This window comes from Tursiops truncatus, chromosome 9 (assembly GCF_011762595.2).
Source record: "Tursiops truncatus isolate mTurTru1 chromosome 9, mTurTru1.mat.Y, whole genome shotgun sequence".
NCBI classification, from domain to species: domain Eukaryota; kingdom Metazoa; phylum Chordata; class Mammalia; order Artiodactyla; family Delphinidae; genus Tursiops; species Tursiops truncatus.
The window spans coordinates 6,897,615-6,914,360 of record NC_047042.1 but is presented as its reverse complement, the minus strand read 5'-3'; positions in this window follow the sequence as shown (position 1 = coordinate 6,914,360).

Below are 16,746 nucleotides of genomic sequence, written 5' to 3'. Positions count from 1 at the left end.
CTTTTCTTTCTTTTTCTTTTTCTTTTTTTTTTTTTTGTCTGATTGCTGTGGGTAGGACTTCCACTACTATGTTGAAGAGAAGTGGTGAAAGTGGGCATACTTGTCTTGTTCCAGATTTTCGTGGGAAGTCTTTCAGCTTTTCACTCTTGAATATTATATTGGCTGTGAGTTTGTCATAAATGGCTTTTATTATGTCGAGATATGTTCTCTCTATTCCCACTTTGGTAAGAGTTTTTTTTTTATCATGAATGGATGTTGAATTTTGTCAAATGCTTTTTCTGCATCTATTGAGATGATCGTGTGTTTTTTGACTTTTCTTTTGTTAATGTGGTGTATTACATTGGTTGATTTGTGTATGTTGAACCATCCTTGTGAACCTGGCATGAATCCCACTTGGTCGTAGTGTATGACCTTTTTTATGTGTGGTTGGCTTCAGTTTGCTAATATTTTGTTGAGAATTTTTGCCTCTATATTCATCAAAGATATTGGCCTGTAATTTTCTTTTTTGGTGGTATCTTTGTCTGGTTTGGGTATCAGGGTGATGGTGGCTTCATAGAATGTCTTTCAGAGTGTTCCTTCCTCTTCAGTCCTTTGGAAGAATTTGAGAAGAATCGGTATAAGTTCTTCTTTGTATGTTTGGTAGAATTCTCTTGTGAAGCCATCTGGTCCTGGACTTTTGTTTGTAGGAAGTTTTTTTAAATTACAGATTCTATTTCATTTCTAGTGACGGATCTGTTCAAATTATCTATTTCTTCTTGATTCAATTTTAGTGTATGTTTCTAGAAAGTTATCCATTTCTTCTAGGCTGTCAAATTTGTTGACATATAATTGTTCATAGTATTCTCTTATTTTTTTTGTATTTCTATGATATCTATTGAGATTTCTTTTTCATTTCTTATTTTGTTTATTTGGGTTCTCTCTCTTTCTTCTTGGTGAGCCTGGCCAGAGGTTTGTCAATCTTGTTTACCCTTTCAAAGAACCAGCTCTTGGTTTTGTTGATTTTTTTCTATTGTTTTTTAATCTCTATTTTATTTATTTCCTCCCTGATCTTTATTATTTCCTTCCTTTTGCTGATTTTAGGTTTTGTTTGTCCTTATTCTTCTAATTCTTTCAGGTGGTAGGTTAGGTTGTTTACTTGAGATTTTTCTTGTTTTTTTTTGTTTGTTTGTTTTATGAAGGCCTGTATCTCTATGAACCTCCCTCTAAGAACTGCTTTTTTGCCGCATTCCATAGATTTTGTGTGGTTGTGTTTTCATTGTCATTTGTCTCAGGGTATTTTTTAATTTCCTTTTTGATTTCCTCGTTGACCCATTGGTTTTTTAGTAGCATGTTATTTAGTCTCCATGTAATCTTTTTTTTTTTTTTTTCATTTCTTTTCCTGTGGTTGATTTCTGGTTTCATGACATTGTGGTCAGAGAAGATGCTTGAAATATTTCTATACTCTTAAATTTGTTGAGGTTAATTTTGTGCTCTAGGATGTGGTCAATCCTAGAGAATGTTCCGTGTGCACTTGAAAATAATATATATTCTGTTTTTTTTGGATGTAATGTCCAAAAGTCACTACAAAAATAGTGATTGAAAATATCACTATCTAAAATGATCAATTAGGGGCTTCCCTGGTGGTTCAGTGGTTGAGAATCTGCCTGCTAATGCAGGGGACATGGGTTCGAGCCCTGGTCTGGGAGGATCCCACATGCCACAGAGCAACTAGGCCCATGAGCCACAACTACTGAGCCTGCACATCTGGAGCCTGTGCTCCGCAACAAGAGAGGCTGCGACAGTGAGAGGCCCGCGCACCACAATGAAGAGTGGCTCCCACTTGCCACAACTAGAGAAAGCCCTCACACAGAAACGAAGATCCAACACAGCAAAAAAATAAATTAATTAAAATGATCAATTAAGTCTAACTGTTCTGTTGTATCATTTAGGACCTCTGTTGTCTTACTGATTCTCTGTCTGGAAGATCTGTCCGTTGATGTGAGTGGGGTGTTAAAGTCTCCTACTGTTATTGTATTACCATCAGTTTCTCCCTTTATGTCTGTTAGTATTTGTTTTATGTATTTGGGTGCTTCTATATTAGGTGCATATATGATGATGAGTGTAAAATCCTCTTCTTGTTTTGATCCTTTTATCATTATATAGTGTCCTTCTTTATCTTTCTTGATAGCCTTTGCTTTAAGTCTATTTTGTCTGATATGAGTATTGCAACTCCCACTTTCTTGTCATTTCCATTTACATGAAATATCTTTCCCAATCCCCTCACTTTCAATCTATGTGTGTCCTTTGCCCTAAGGTGGGTCTCTTGTAGGCAGCATACTGTAGGCTTTTGTTTTTTTATCCAGTCTGCCACTCTATGTCTTTCAGTTGGAGCATCCAGTCCTTTGATATTTAAGGTATTTATTGATACATATGTATTAATTGACATTTCAAACCTTGTTTTCCAGTTGATTCTTTGTTTCTTCTTTCTTTTTCTTTTTCTTTTTTGTGGTTTGATGATTCCCTTTTATTTTATGCTTGTGTTCTCTTCTTTTAGGTTTTTGTGAATCTATTGTATGTTTTTGATTTGTGGTTGCCCTGTTTTTCAGTATGTTAACCCCTTCCTATATCTACTTGCTTTAGACTGATAGCCATATAGGCTCAAACACATTCTAAAAAAAAGGAAGAAAAAAGAAAAAGAATTTGCATTTTCTTACCCTCCTTCCCCACACTTTATGATTTTGATGTCCCTTTTTACATCTTCATGTTTGTCCTTTTGCTCTTCTTTGTGTTTATCATTGCTTTCACAAATAGGTTTTTTTCTTTTTCTTTTTGATCTGTATACTGGCTAATTTAAGTGATTTACTTTCCAATTGTGATTTCCTCCTTCCTGTTTCTTCTGCTTCTTTTCTATCTAGAGATGACCTTTCAATATTTCTTTTAGGATAGGTTTAGTATTGCTGTATTCTTGAAGTTTTTGTTTGTCTGAGAAATTCTTTATTTCTCCTCCTATTCTAAATGATAATCTTGGTGAGTAGAGTATTCTAGGTTGAAGATTTTTCTCTTTCAAGATTTTTAATATATTTTGCCACTACCTTCTGGCCTGCAGTGTTTCTGTAGAGAAATCAGCTGATAGCTTCATGAGGGTTCCCTTGTAAAGAACTCTTTGTTTTTCTCTTGTTACCTTTAGAATCCTCTCTATCTTTACCTTTGGCCATTTTTATTATAATATGCCTTGCTGTAGGTCTGTTTGGGTTCATCTTCTTTGGAACCCTCTATGCTTCCTATATCTGGATATCTGTTTCCTTCTTTAAGTTTGGGGACATTTTTAGCCATAATTTTTCAAATACATTTACATCCCCTTTTCTCTTTCTTCTCCTTTTGGAATCCCTATTATGCATAGATTGGCCTGCTTTATATTATCCCACAGGTATCTTATATTGCTCTCATTTTTTAAAAAAACTGGGCTTTCTGTCTGCTGTTTTGATTGGGTAATTTCCATTAGTCTATCTTCCAGGTCACTTAATCTTTCTTCTGTATTATTCGTTCTGCTGTTCATTGCCTTGAGCTCAGCTATCGTCTCAGCAAATGAATTTTCTAAGGTTTCTTGGCTCCTCGTAGTTTCTAGTTCCTTTTTACAGTAATCTGCATTTCTATTGATAGCCTTTCTTAATTCCTTCAGTATTTTTATTTGAACTCCTTTTTGAACTTGGTGTCTATTAGACTGAAGAGGTCTGTTTCATTGTTCCTTCAGAGGAGTTTTCTTGGTCTTTTAATTGAGGGTGGTTTCTCTGCTTCATTTTGCTTATATTTCTCTTAGTCTGTGAGTTTAGGAGAAACAATTATCTACTGTAGTCTTGGAGAGCTATTTATAAGTGGGTGTGTCCCTGTGTAGCTCGTGTGGGTTTAATATTTTTTGGTGTGAGGGCTGCTTTTGGTTTGGACGCTTGCCATCTCTTTCGTCAGTGTGTGCTGGCTGTTATCCCCTTGATAGGGGGTGTGTAGGTGCACAGCTGCACAGCTCCTGCAGGCTCCCAGGAAGGCAGGGGCAGCGGTTGGCTCCAGGTCGTGGGTCCCTCCACAGCAGCAGTGGCAGTGGGTCATGTGCCCCCAGGGAAGTTGGCCCCGGCCCCCACGGAGGTGGGGCAGTGACCTACGCTTGCTCACAGGACCCTTGGTGGTGGCAGCGGCAGCAGTCTGTGCCTGCCCCTGGAGCTCGTGTAGGTGATGCCCTGCTGCCTGCCTGTGAGCTTGGAGAAAGAAGCTCCTATGGCAGGCCCACCCCTCTCCTTATGCACCCCCCAACAATGGCGCCTTGCCTCTCTGGCGGGCCCAGGCTTTTTCTGGACTCCCTCAGTTGTGGCACACTACAACCTACCCCCCTCAGGCTGTCTTCACGCAGCCAATCCCAATCCTCTCTCTGGGGTCTGACCTCCAAACCCTGAACCTCAGTACCCAGCCCCCACCTGCCCCGCCCGAGCAGATGAGTGTCTCAGGCTAGGGAGGGCCGGTCAGCACCAACCCTCTGTGAAGGTCTCTCTCCACTTTGCCCTCAGCACACCTGTTGCTGCACTCTCCTCCAAGGCTCTGAAGCTCCCCCTCTGTCCCTGCCAGTGAGGGGACTTCCCAGTGTGCAGAGACCTCTCCTCTTTCACAGCTCCCTCCCAGAGACGCAGATCCTGTCTGGATTCCTTTCTCTCTTTTTTTTCTTTTGCCCTACCCAGGTATGTAGAGATTTTCTTGCCCTTTTGTAAGTCTGAGGCCTTCTGCCATCGTTCAGTAGATGTTCTGTGAGAGTTTTTCAACATGTAGGTGTATTTCTGATGTATCTGTGGGGAGAAGGTGAGCTCCACTTCCTACTCCTCCGCCATCTCGATCCAATCTCCCTAGTTATCTATTTTATATACAGTAGTGTGTACACGTCAATCCCAATCTCCTAATTTATCCCTCTTCCCCCTTCCCCCCTGACCAGTAATCATAAGTTTGTTTTCTACATTTGTAACTCTGTTTCTGTTTTGTAGATAAGTTCATTTGTACCCTTTCTTTAGATTCCACATATAAGAGATATTGTACGATATTTTTCTTTCTCTGACTTACTTCACTCAGTATGACAATCTCTGGGCCCATCCGTGTTGCTGCAAATGGCATTATTTTGTTCTTTTTTATGGATAAGTAATATTCCATTGTATATATGTACCACATCTTCTTTATCCATTCATCTGTTGTTGACATTCAGGTTGCTTCCATGTCCTGGCTATTGTCAATAGTGCTGCAATGAACATTGGGGTGCATGTATCTTTTTGAATTATGGTTTTCTCCAGATATATGCCCAGGACTGGGATTGCTGGATCATATGGTAGCCCTATTTTTAGTTTTTAAAGGAACCTCCATACTGTTTTCCATAGTGGCTGCACCAGTTTACATTGCCAGCAACAGTGTAGGAGGGCTCCCTTTTCTCTGTACCCTCCAGCATTTATTATTGTAGATTTTTAAAGATAACCATTCTGACAGGTGTGAGATGATACCTCACTACGGTTTTGATTTGCTTTTCTCTAATAATTAGTGATGTGCCTGTTGGCCATCTATATGTCTTCTTTGGAGACATGTCTATTTGGGTCTTCTGCCCATTTCTTGAGTTTTGTTTTTGTTTTTGATACTGAATTGTATTAGCTGTTTGTGTATTTTGGATATTAACTCCCTTGTCAGTCACATCATTTGCAAATATTTTCTCCCATTCTGTAGGTTGTCTTTTCATTTTGTTGATGGTTTCCATTGCTGTGCAAAAGCTTTTAAGTTTGATGTAGTCCCATTTGTTTATTTTTCCTTTTATTTCTTTTGACTTGGGAGACTGATCTAAGAAAATATTGCTACAATTTATGTCAGAGAAAGTTTTACACATGTTTTTGTCTAGGAATTTGTTGGTGTCATGTCTTATATTTAGGCCTTTAAACCATTTTGAGTTTATTCTTGTGTATGGTATAAGGGAGTGTTTGAATTTAATTGATTTACATGTAGCTGTCCAGCTTTCCTAGTGCCACTTGTTGGTGTCTTTTTTTCATTGTATATTCTTGCCTCCTTTGTTATAGATTAATTGACCAAAGGTGTGTGGGTTTCTTTCTGGGCTCTCTATTCTGTTCCATTGATCTATGTGTCTGTGTTTGTGCTAGTAACACAATGTTTTGATTACTAGAGCTTTAAAGTATAGTCTGAAGTCTGGAATGGTTATGCCTCCAGCTTTATTCTTTTTCCTCAGGATTGCTTTGACAATTCTGCGTCTTTTGTGGTTCCAGATAAATTTTAGGATGATTTGTTCTATTTCTGTGAAAAATGTCATGGGTACTTTGGGTAGTGCTGCCATTTTACCAATATTCTTCCCATCCAAGAGCATGGGATATTTTTCCATTTCTTTGAACGGTCTCCTTATCAATGTTTTAAAGTCTTAGGTTTATAGTTTTTTCACCTCCTTGGTTAAGTTTATTCCTAGGTATTTTTCTTTTTGGACACGATTTTTTGTTACTATTGTTCCTTTTCTTTTTCTAATTTATTTTTGGCTGTATTGGGTCTTCATTGCTGCGTGTGGGCTTTCTTTAGTTGTGGTGAGTGGGGGCTACTCTTAGTGGCAGTGCACAGGCTTCTCATTGCAGAACACGGACTCTAGGTGCATGGGCTTCAGTAGTTGTGGCTCTCAGGCTCTATAGAGTGCAGGCTCAGTAGTTGTGGCACATGGGCTTAGTTGCTCCGTGGCATGTGGGACCTTCCTGGATGAGGGCTCGAACCTGTATCCCCTGCATTGGCAGGCGGATGGATTCTCAACTACTGCACCACCAGGGAAGCCCTTGGACATGAATTTTAATGGGTTTTTTTTTTTTTTTTGCTTTCTCTTTCTGATATTTCATTGTTAGTGTAAAGAAATGCAACAGATTTCTGCATATTTATCTTATACCTTGCTACCTTGATGAATTCATTTTTCTAATGGTTTTTGTGTGGAGACTTTAGGGTTCTCTATATGGAGTATCATGTCATCTGCAAATAGTTGCAGTTTTACCTCTTCCCTTCCAATTTGTATACATTTTATTCCTTTTTCTTGTCTGGTTGCTGTGGCCAGGACTTCCAATACTATGTTTAATAGAACTGGTGACAGTGAGCATCCTTGTCTTCTTTCAGATTTTAATGGGAAGGCTTTCAGCTTTTCATCCTTGAGTATTATGTTGGCTGTGGGTTTTCATAAATGGCTTTTATTATGTTGAGATATGTTCCCTCTATACCCACTTTGGTGAGAGGTTTTATCATGAATGGATGTTTAATCTTGTCAAGTGCTTTCTCTGCATCTGTTGAGATAATCATGTGGGTTTTGTCTTTTCTTTTGTTAATGTATCATAATGATTGATTTCTGTATATTGAACCATCTTTGCAAACCTTGAATGAATCCAACTTGAACATGGAGTATGATCCTTTTTATGTATTTTGTTTTGTTTGCTAATATTTTGGTGAGGATTTTTGCATCTATATTCATCAAAGATATTTGCCTGTAATTTTTTTTTTTTTGGTAATGTCTTTATCTGATCTTGGTATCAGGGTGATGGTGGCTTCATAGAATGAATTTGGGAGTGTTCCCTCTTCTTGAATCTTTTTTTTTTTTTTTTTGCGGTACGGGGACCTCTCACTGTTGTGGCCTCTCCTGTCGCGGAGCACAGGCTCCGGACACGCAGGCCCAGCGGCCATGGCTCATGGGCCCAGGCGCTCCGCGGCATGTGGGATCTTCCCGGACTGGGGCACGAACCCACGTCCCCTGCATCGGCAGGCGGACTCTCAACCACTGCGCCACCAGGGAAGCCCCCTCTTCTTGAATCTTTTGCAATAGTTTGAGAAAGATAGGTATAAGCTTTTCTTTATATGTTTTGTAGAATTCCCCAGTAAAACCATTTCATCCTGGACTTTTGTTTGCAGGGAGTTTTTGTTTGTTTGTTTTATTTGTTTGTTTTAATTACAGATTCCATTTCACTTCTAGTGATTGGGACATTCAAATTATGTTTCTTCTTGACTCAGTTTTGGCAGGCTGTATGTTTCTAGAAACTTGTCCATTTTTTCTAGGTTGTCCAATTTGCTGTCATATAACTGTTCATAGTATTCTCTTACGATTTTTTTGTGTATTGCATGGTATCAGTTGCTATTTATCCTTGTTCATTTCTTATTTTGTTTAGTTGGTCCTCTCTCTTTTCTCCTTGGTGAGCCTGGCCAGAGGTTTGTCAATTTTGTTTATCTTTTCAAAAAACAAGGTCTTAGTTTTAGTAATCTTTTCTATTGTCTTTTGGTCTCTATTTATTTCCTGATCTGTGTTATTTCTTCCCTTTTGGCTTTGGCTTTTGTTTTTTCTTATTTTTCTAGGTGGTAGATGGTAGGTATTTTCTTTTAGGGGGTTGGTTAGGTTGTTTATTTGAGATTTTTCTTGTTTCTTGGGGAAGGCCTGTATGAACTACCCTCTTAGGACTGCTTTTGCTGCATCCCACAGATTTTGTAAGGTTATGTTTTCATTTTCATTTGTCTTGAGGTATTTTCTGATTTCCTTTTTGATTTCATCACTGACCCATTGTTTTTTCTAGTAGCATATTATTTAGGCTCCATGTGTTTGTTCTTTCCCTGTTTTTCTTTCAGTGGTGGTTGATTTCTAGTTTCATACCATTGTGGTCAGAAATGATGCTTGATATGATTTCCATCCTCTTAAATTTGTTGAGGCTTGATTTGTGACCTCATATGTGGTTTATCCTAGAGAATTTTTTATGTGCACTTGAAAAAAATGTGTATTTGTTTGTGGTGTCCTGTAGATATCAATTAGGTCCAACTGGTCTATAGTGTCATTTAGGACTTTGTTGCCTTATTGATTTTCTGTCTGGAAGATTTATCCATTGATGCTAGTGGAGTGTTAAAGTCTTTTACTATTATTGTACAGTTGTCCATTTCTCCCTTTCTGTCGGTTAGTATTTGTTTTATACATTTAAATATTTCTATATTGGGTGCCCATATGTTAACAAGTGTAATATCCTCTTTTTGTCTTTATCTCTTTATCATTATATAATGTCCTCATTTGTCTTTCTTTATGGATTCTCTTTCAAAGTCTATTTTGTCTGACATGAGTATTTCTACCCCCACTTTCTTGTCGTTTCCATTTGCATGAAATATCTTTTTCCATTCCCTCATTTTCAATCTGTGCGTGTGTCTTTTGCCCTGAAGAGAGTCTCTTGTAGGCAGCATATTGTAGGTTCTTGTTTTTTTAATCTAGTCTGCCACTCTATGTGTTTTGATCAGAGCATTTAGTCCATTGACATTTAAAGTAATTATTGGGGATTCCCTGGTGGCGCAGTGGTTGAGAGTCCACCTGCTGATGCAGGGGACGTGGGTTCATGTCTGGGAGGATCCCACGTGCCACGGAGCAGCTGGGCCTGTGAGCCATGGCCGCTGGGCCTGTGCATCCGGAGCGTCCGGAGCTTTACAAGATATGTTAAAGAGACTTCGCTAAACAGAAAAGATTACAACAAGAAATATGAAAATTACAAAAGGAAAAATCTGATTTGTAAAGGCAAACTTATAGTAAAGGTAGTAGATCAGACACTTACAAAACTAGTAGGAAAGTTAAAAGAAAAAACTGGTCAAATCATCTTTATCAAGAATAAGTAGTTAAGGAATACACAAAACAAAAAGATGTAAAATATGATGTCAGAAACAGTAAACGTGGTGAGAATGGAGTAAAAATGCAGATTGTTGAACTACGTTTGAACTTAAGGGATCAGCAACTAAAAATAATCACATATATAATAAATATAATGTATATATATATATCTTTTTTGTTTTTCTATATGTATAAATCTTATGATAACCACAAACCAAAAATCTATAATAGATAAGCACAAAAAAGAGAAAGAAATTGAAACATAACACAAAAGATAATCATCAAGTGAAGATAGTAAAAGAAGAAGAAACAACAAAGAACTAGAAAAATAACCTCAAAACAATTAACAAAATGTCGGAGAGACCTTCAAGATGGCAGAGGAGTAAGACATGGAGATCATCTTCCTCCTCACAAATACATCAGAAATACATCTACATGTGGAACAACTCCTACAGAACACCTACTGAATGCTGGCAGAAGACCTCAGACTTCCCAAAAGGCAAGAAACTCCCCACGTACCTGGGTAGGGCAAAAGAAAAAAGAAAACAGAGACAAAAGAATAGGGACAGGACCTGCATCTCTGGGAGGGAGCTGTGAAGGAGGAAAAGCTTCCACACACTAGGAAGCCCCTTCACTGGCAGAGACAGGAGGTAGCAGGGGGGAAGCTTCAGAGCCACAGAGGAGAGCGCAGCAACAGGGTTGCAGAGGGCAAAGCAGAGAGGTTCCCGCACAGCGGATCAGTGCTGACCAGCACTCACCAGCCCGAGAGGCTTGTCTCCTCACCCGCGGGGGCAGGCGGGGGCTAGGAGCTGAGGCTCGGGTTTCGAGGTCAGATCCCAGGGAGAGGACTGGGGTTGGCTACGTGAACACAGCCTGAAGGGGGCTAGTGTACCACAGCAAGCCAGGAGGGAGTCCTGGGAAAAGTCTGGACCTGCCTAAAAGGCAAGAGAACATTGTTTCAGGGTGTGCAAGTAGAGGGGATTCAGGGAACAGCCTAAACGAGTTCCAGAGACGGGCACAAGCTGCGGCTCTCGGCGCGGACACCAGAGACAGGTATCAAATGCTAAGCCACCAACAATCCTGGGTGCGAGCACAGGTCACTATCCACACTTCCCCTCCCGAGAGCCTGTGCAGCCTGTCACTGCCAGTGTCCCGTGATCCAGGGACAACTTCCCAGGGAGAACACACGGTGCACCTCAGGCTGTTGCAACGTCACGCCAGCCTCTGCCGCTGCAGGCTCGCCCCGCATTCCGTACCCCTCCCTTCCCCCGGCCTGAGTGAGCCAGAGCCCCCTAATCAGCTGCTCCTTTAACCCCCTTCTGTCTGGGTGAAGAACAGACACCAGAGGGCGACCTACACACAGAGGCGGGGCCAAATACAAAGCTGAGCCCCAGGAGCTGTGCAAACAAGGAAGAGAAAGGGAAATCTCTCCCAGCAGCCACAGGAGCAGCAGATTAAATCTCCACAATCAACTTGATGTACCTGCATCTCTGGAATACCTGAATAGACAACGAATCATCCCAAAATTGAGGTGGTGGATTTTGGGAGTAACTGTAGACTTGGGGTTTGTTTTCTGCATCTAATTTGTTTCTGGTTTTATGTTTATCTTTGTTTAGTATTTAGAGTTTATTATCATTGGGAGATTTGTTTACTGATTTGGTTGCTTTCTTCCTTTTTATTATATATATATATTTCCTTTTTCTCTTTTTGTGAGGGTGCATGTGTATGCTTCTGTGTGTGATTTTGTCTGTATAGCTTTGCTTTCACCATTTGTCCTAGGGTTCTGTCTGTTCCTTTCTTTTTTTTTTTTTAGTAAAGTTTTTAGTGCTTGTTATCATTGTCAGATTTGTTGTTTGGTTTGGTTGCTCTCTTCTTTCTTTCTTTTTATTTTAAAATTCTTTTGATTTTTAATAATTTTTTTATTTTAGTAAATTTTAAATTTTATTTATTTATTTTTTTCTCGCTTTTCTTCCGAGCCGTGTGGCTGACAGGGTCTTGGTGCTCCGGCCAGGTGTCAGGCTGTGCCTCTGAGGTGGGAGAGCCGATTCCAGGACATTGGTCCACCGGAGACCTCCCAGCTCCATGTAATATCAAACGGCAAAAGCTCTCCCAGAGATCTCCATCTCAACGCTAAGCCCAGCTCCACTCAATGACCAGCAAGCTACAGTGATGGACACCTTATGCCAAACAACTAGAAAGACAGGAACACAACACCACCCATTAGCAGAGAGGCTGCTTAAAATCATAATAAGTTCACAGACACCCTAAAACACACCACCGGATGCAGTCCTGCCCACCAGAAAGACAACATCCAGGCTCATCCACCAGAACACAGGCACCAGTCCCCTCCACCTGGAAGCCTACACAACCCACTGAACAAACCTTACCCACTGGGGGCAGACACCAAAAACAATGGGAACTACGAACCTGCGGCCTGTGAAAAGGAGACCCCAAATACAGTAAGTTAAGCAAAATGAGAAGACACAGAAACACAGCAGATGAAGGAGTAAGGAAAAAACCCACCAGACCAAACAAATGAAGAGGAAACAGGCAGTCTACCTGAAAGAGAATTCAGAGTAATGATAGTAAAGACGATCCAAAATCTTGGAAATAGAATGAAGAAAATACAAGAAACGTGCAACAGGGACCTAGAAGAACTAAAGAGCAAACAAACAATGATGAACAACAGAATAAATGAAATTAAAAATTCTCTAGAAGGAATCAATAGCAGAATAACTGAGGCAGAAGAACAGATAAGTGACCTGGAAGATAAAATAGTGGAAATAACTACTGCAGAGAAGAATAAAGAAAAAAGAATGAAAAGAATTGAAGACAGTCTCAGAGACATTTGGGACAACATTAAATGCACCAACATTCAAATTATAGGGGTCCCAGAAGAAGAAGAGAAAAAGAAAGGGACTGAGAAAATACTTGAAGAGATTATAGTTGAAAACTTCCCTAATATGGGAAAGGAAATAGTTAATCAAGTACAGGAAGCGCATAGAGTCTCATACAAGATAAATCCAAGGAGAAACACTCCAAGACACATATTAATCAAACTATCAAAAATTAAACACAAAGAAAAAATATTAAAAGCAGCAAGGGAAAAACAACAACATACAAGGGAATCCCCATAAGGTTAACAGCTGATCTTTCAGCAGAAACTCTGCAAGCCAGAAGGGAGGGGCAGGACATACTTAAAGTGATGAAAGGGAAAAACCTACAACCAAGGTTACTCTACCCAGCAAGGATCTCATTCAGACTCGACAGAGAAATTTAAAATGTTACAGACAAGCAAAACTAACAGAATTCAGCACCACCCAACCAGCTTTATGACAAATGCTAAAGGAACTTCTCTAGGCAGGAAACACAAGAGACCTACAATAACAAACCCGAAACAAATAAGAAAATGGTAATAGGAACATACATATTGATAACTACCTTAAATGTAAGTGGATTAAATGCTCCAACCAAAAGACATAGACTGGCTGAATGGATACAAAAGCAGACCTGTATATATGCTGTCTACAAGAGGCCCGCTTCAGACCTAGGGACACATACAGACTGAAAGTGAGGGGATGGAAAAAGATATTCCATGCAAATGGAAACCAAAACAAAACTGGAGTAGCAATTCTCATATGACACAAAAGAGACTTTAAAATAAAGAGTATTACAAGAGACAAAGAAGGACACTACATAATGATCAAGGGATCAACTCAAGAAGAAGATATAACAATTGTAAATCTTCATGCACCCAACATAGGAGCACCTCAATACATAAGGCAAATGCTAACAGCCATAAACAGTGAAATTGACAGTATCACAATAATAGTAGGGGACTTTAACACCCCACTTTCACCAATGGACAGATCATCCAAAATGAAAATAAATAAGGAAACACAAGCTTTAAATGATACATTAAACAAGATGGACTTAATTGCTATTTATAGGACATTCCATCCAAAAACAACAGAATACACTTTCTTCTCAAGTGCTCATGGAACATCCTCCAGGATAGATCATATCTTGGGTCACAAATTAAGCCTTGGTAAATTTAAGAAAATTGAAATTGTATCAAGTATCTTTTCTGATCACAATGCTATGAGACTAGATATCAATTAGAGGAAAAAAATCTGTAAAAAATACAAAGACGTGGAGGCTAAACAATACACTACTAAATAGCCAAGAGATCACTGAAGAAATCAAAAAATACCTAGAAACAAATGACAATGAAAACACAACAACCCAAAACCTATGGGATGCAGCAAAAGCAGTTCTAAGAGAGACGTTTATAGCAATACAATCCTACCTCAAATAAACAACCTAACCTTACACCTAAAGCAATTAGAGAAAGAAGAACAAAAGAACCCCAAAGTTAGAAGAAGGAAAGAAATCATAAAGATCAGATCAGAAATAAATGAAAAAGAAATGAAGGAAATGATAGCAAAGATCAATAAAACTAAAAGGTGGTTCTTTGAGAAGATAAACAAAATTGATAAACCATTAGCCAGACTCATCAAGAAAAAAGGCAGAAGACTCAAATCAATAGAATTAGAAATGAAAAAGGAAAAACAACAACTGACACTGCAGAAATACAAAGGATCATGATAGATTACTACAAGCAACTCTATGCCAATAAAATGGACAACCTGGAAGAAATGGACACACACTTAGAAAAGCACAACCTTCCAAGACTGAACCAGGAAGAAATAGAAAATAAGAACAGACCAATCACAAGCACTGAAATTGAGACTGTGATTAAAAATCTTGCAACAAACAAAAGCCCAGGACCAGATGGCTTCACAGGTGAATTCTATCAAACATTTAGAGAAGAGATAACACCTATCCTTCTCAAACTCTTCCAAAATATAGCAGAGGGAGGTACACTCTCAAACTCATTCTACGAGGCCACCATCACCCTAATACCAAAATCAGAGAAAGATCATAAAAAAGAAAACTACAGGCCAATATCTCTGATGAACATAGATGCAAAAATCCTCAACAAACTACTAGCAAACAGAATCCAACAGCACATTAAAAGGATCATGTACCACGATCAAGTGGGGTTTATCTCAGGAATGCAAGGATTCTTCAATACATGCAAATCAATCAATGTGATAAAGCACCCTAACACACTGGTGGAGGAAAACCATATGATCATCTCAATAGATGCAGAAAAAGCTTTCAACAAAATTGAACACCGATTTATGATAAAAACCCTCCAGAAAGTAGGCAAAGAGGGAACTTACCTCAACATAATAAAGACCATATATGACAAACCCACAGCCAACATCGTTCTCAATGGTGAAAAACTGAAACCATTTCCTCTAAGATCAGGAACAAGACAGGGTTGTCCACTCTCCCCACTATTATTCAACATAGTTTTGTAAGTTTTAGCAACAGCAGAGAAAAAAAAGAAATAATAAAAGGCACCCAAATCAGAAAAGAAGAAGTAAAGCTGTCACTGTTTGCAGATGACATGATACTATACATAGAGAATCCTAAAGATGCTACCAGAAAACTACTAGAGCTAATCAATTAATTTGGTAAAGTATTAGGATACAAAATTAATGCACAGAAGTCTCTGGCATTCCTATACACTAATGATGAAAAATCTGAAAGAGAAATTAAGGAAACACTCCCATTCACCATTGCAACAAAAAGAATAAATACCTAGGAATAAACCTACCTAAGGAAACAAAAGACCTGTATGCAGAAAACTATAAGACACTGATGAAAGAAATTAAAGATTACACAAACAGATGGAGAGATATACCATGTTCTTGGATTGGAAGAATCAACATTGTTAAAATGACTATACTACCCAAAGCAATCTACAGATTCAATGCAATCCCTATCAAACTACCAATGGCATTTTTCACAGAACTAAAACAAAAAATTTCACAATTTGTATGGAAACACAAAAGACCCCGAATAGCCAAAGCAATCTTTGAAAGGAAAACGGAGCTGGAGGAATTAGCCTTCTGGGATGCAGACTATACTACAAAGCTACAGTAATCAAGACAGTATGGGGCTTCCCTGCTGGCACAGTGGTTGGGACTCCACCTGCCAATGCAGGGGACACGGGTTCGAGCCCTGGTCTGGGAGGATCCCACATGCCGTGGAGCACCTGGGCCTGTGTGCCACAACTACTGAGCCTGCGCTCTAGAGCCAGCGAGCCACAACTACTGAGCCCATGAGCCACAACTACTGAGCCCGTGAGCCACAACTACTGAGCCCGCACGCCTGGAGCCCATGCTCTGCAACGAACAGTAGCCCCCTCTTGCCGCAACTAGAGAAAGCCCGTGCGCTGCAATGAAGACCCAAAGTAGCCAAAAATAAAATAAATAAATAAAATATCATTAAAAAAAAAGACAGTATGGTACTGGCACAAAAATAGAAATATAGATCAATGGAACAGGACAGAAAACCCAGAGGTAAACCCCACACATATGGTCACCTTATTTTTGATATAGGAGGTAAGAATATACAATGGAGAAAAGACAGCCTCTTCAATAAGTGGTGCTGGGAAAACTGGAGAGCTACATGTAAAAGAGTGAAATTAGAACACTTCCTAACACCATACACAAAAATCAACTCAAAATGGATTAAAGACCTAAATGTAAGGCCAGACACTATCAAACTCTTAGAGGAAAACATAGGCAGAACACTCCATGACATAAATCACAGCAAGATCCTTTTGACCACCTCCTAGAGAAATGGAAATAAAAACAAAAATAAACAAATGGGACCTAATGAAACTTAAAAGCTTTTGCACAGCAAAGGAAAACTTAAACAAGATGAAAAGACAACCCTCAGAATGGGAGAAAGTATTTTCAAATGAAGCAACTGACAAAGGATTAATCTCCAAAATTTACAAGGAGCTCATGAAGCTCACTATCAAAAAAAAAAGAAACAACCCAACCCAAAAAATGAGCAGAAGACCTAAATAGACATTTCTCCAAAGAAGATATACAGATTGCCAACAAACACATGAAAGGATGCTCAACATCACTAATCATTAGAGAAATGCAAAACAAAACTACAATGAGATATCACCTCACACCAGTCAGAATGGCCATCATCAAAAAATCCATAAACAATAG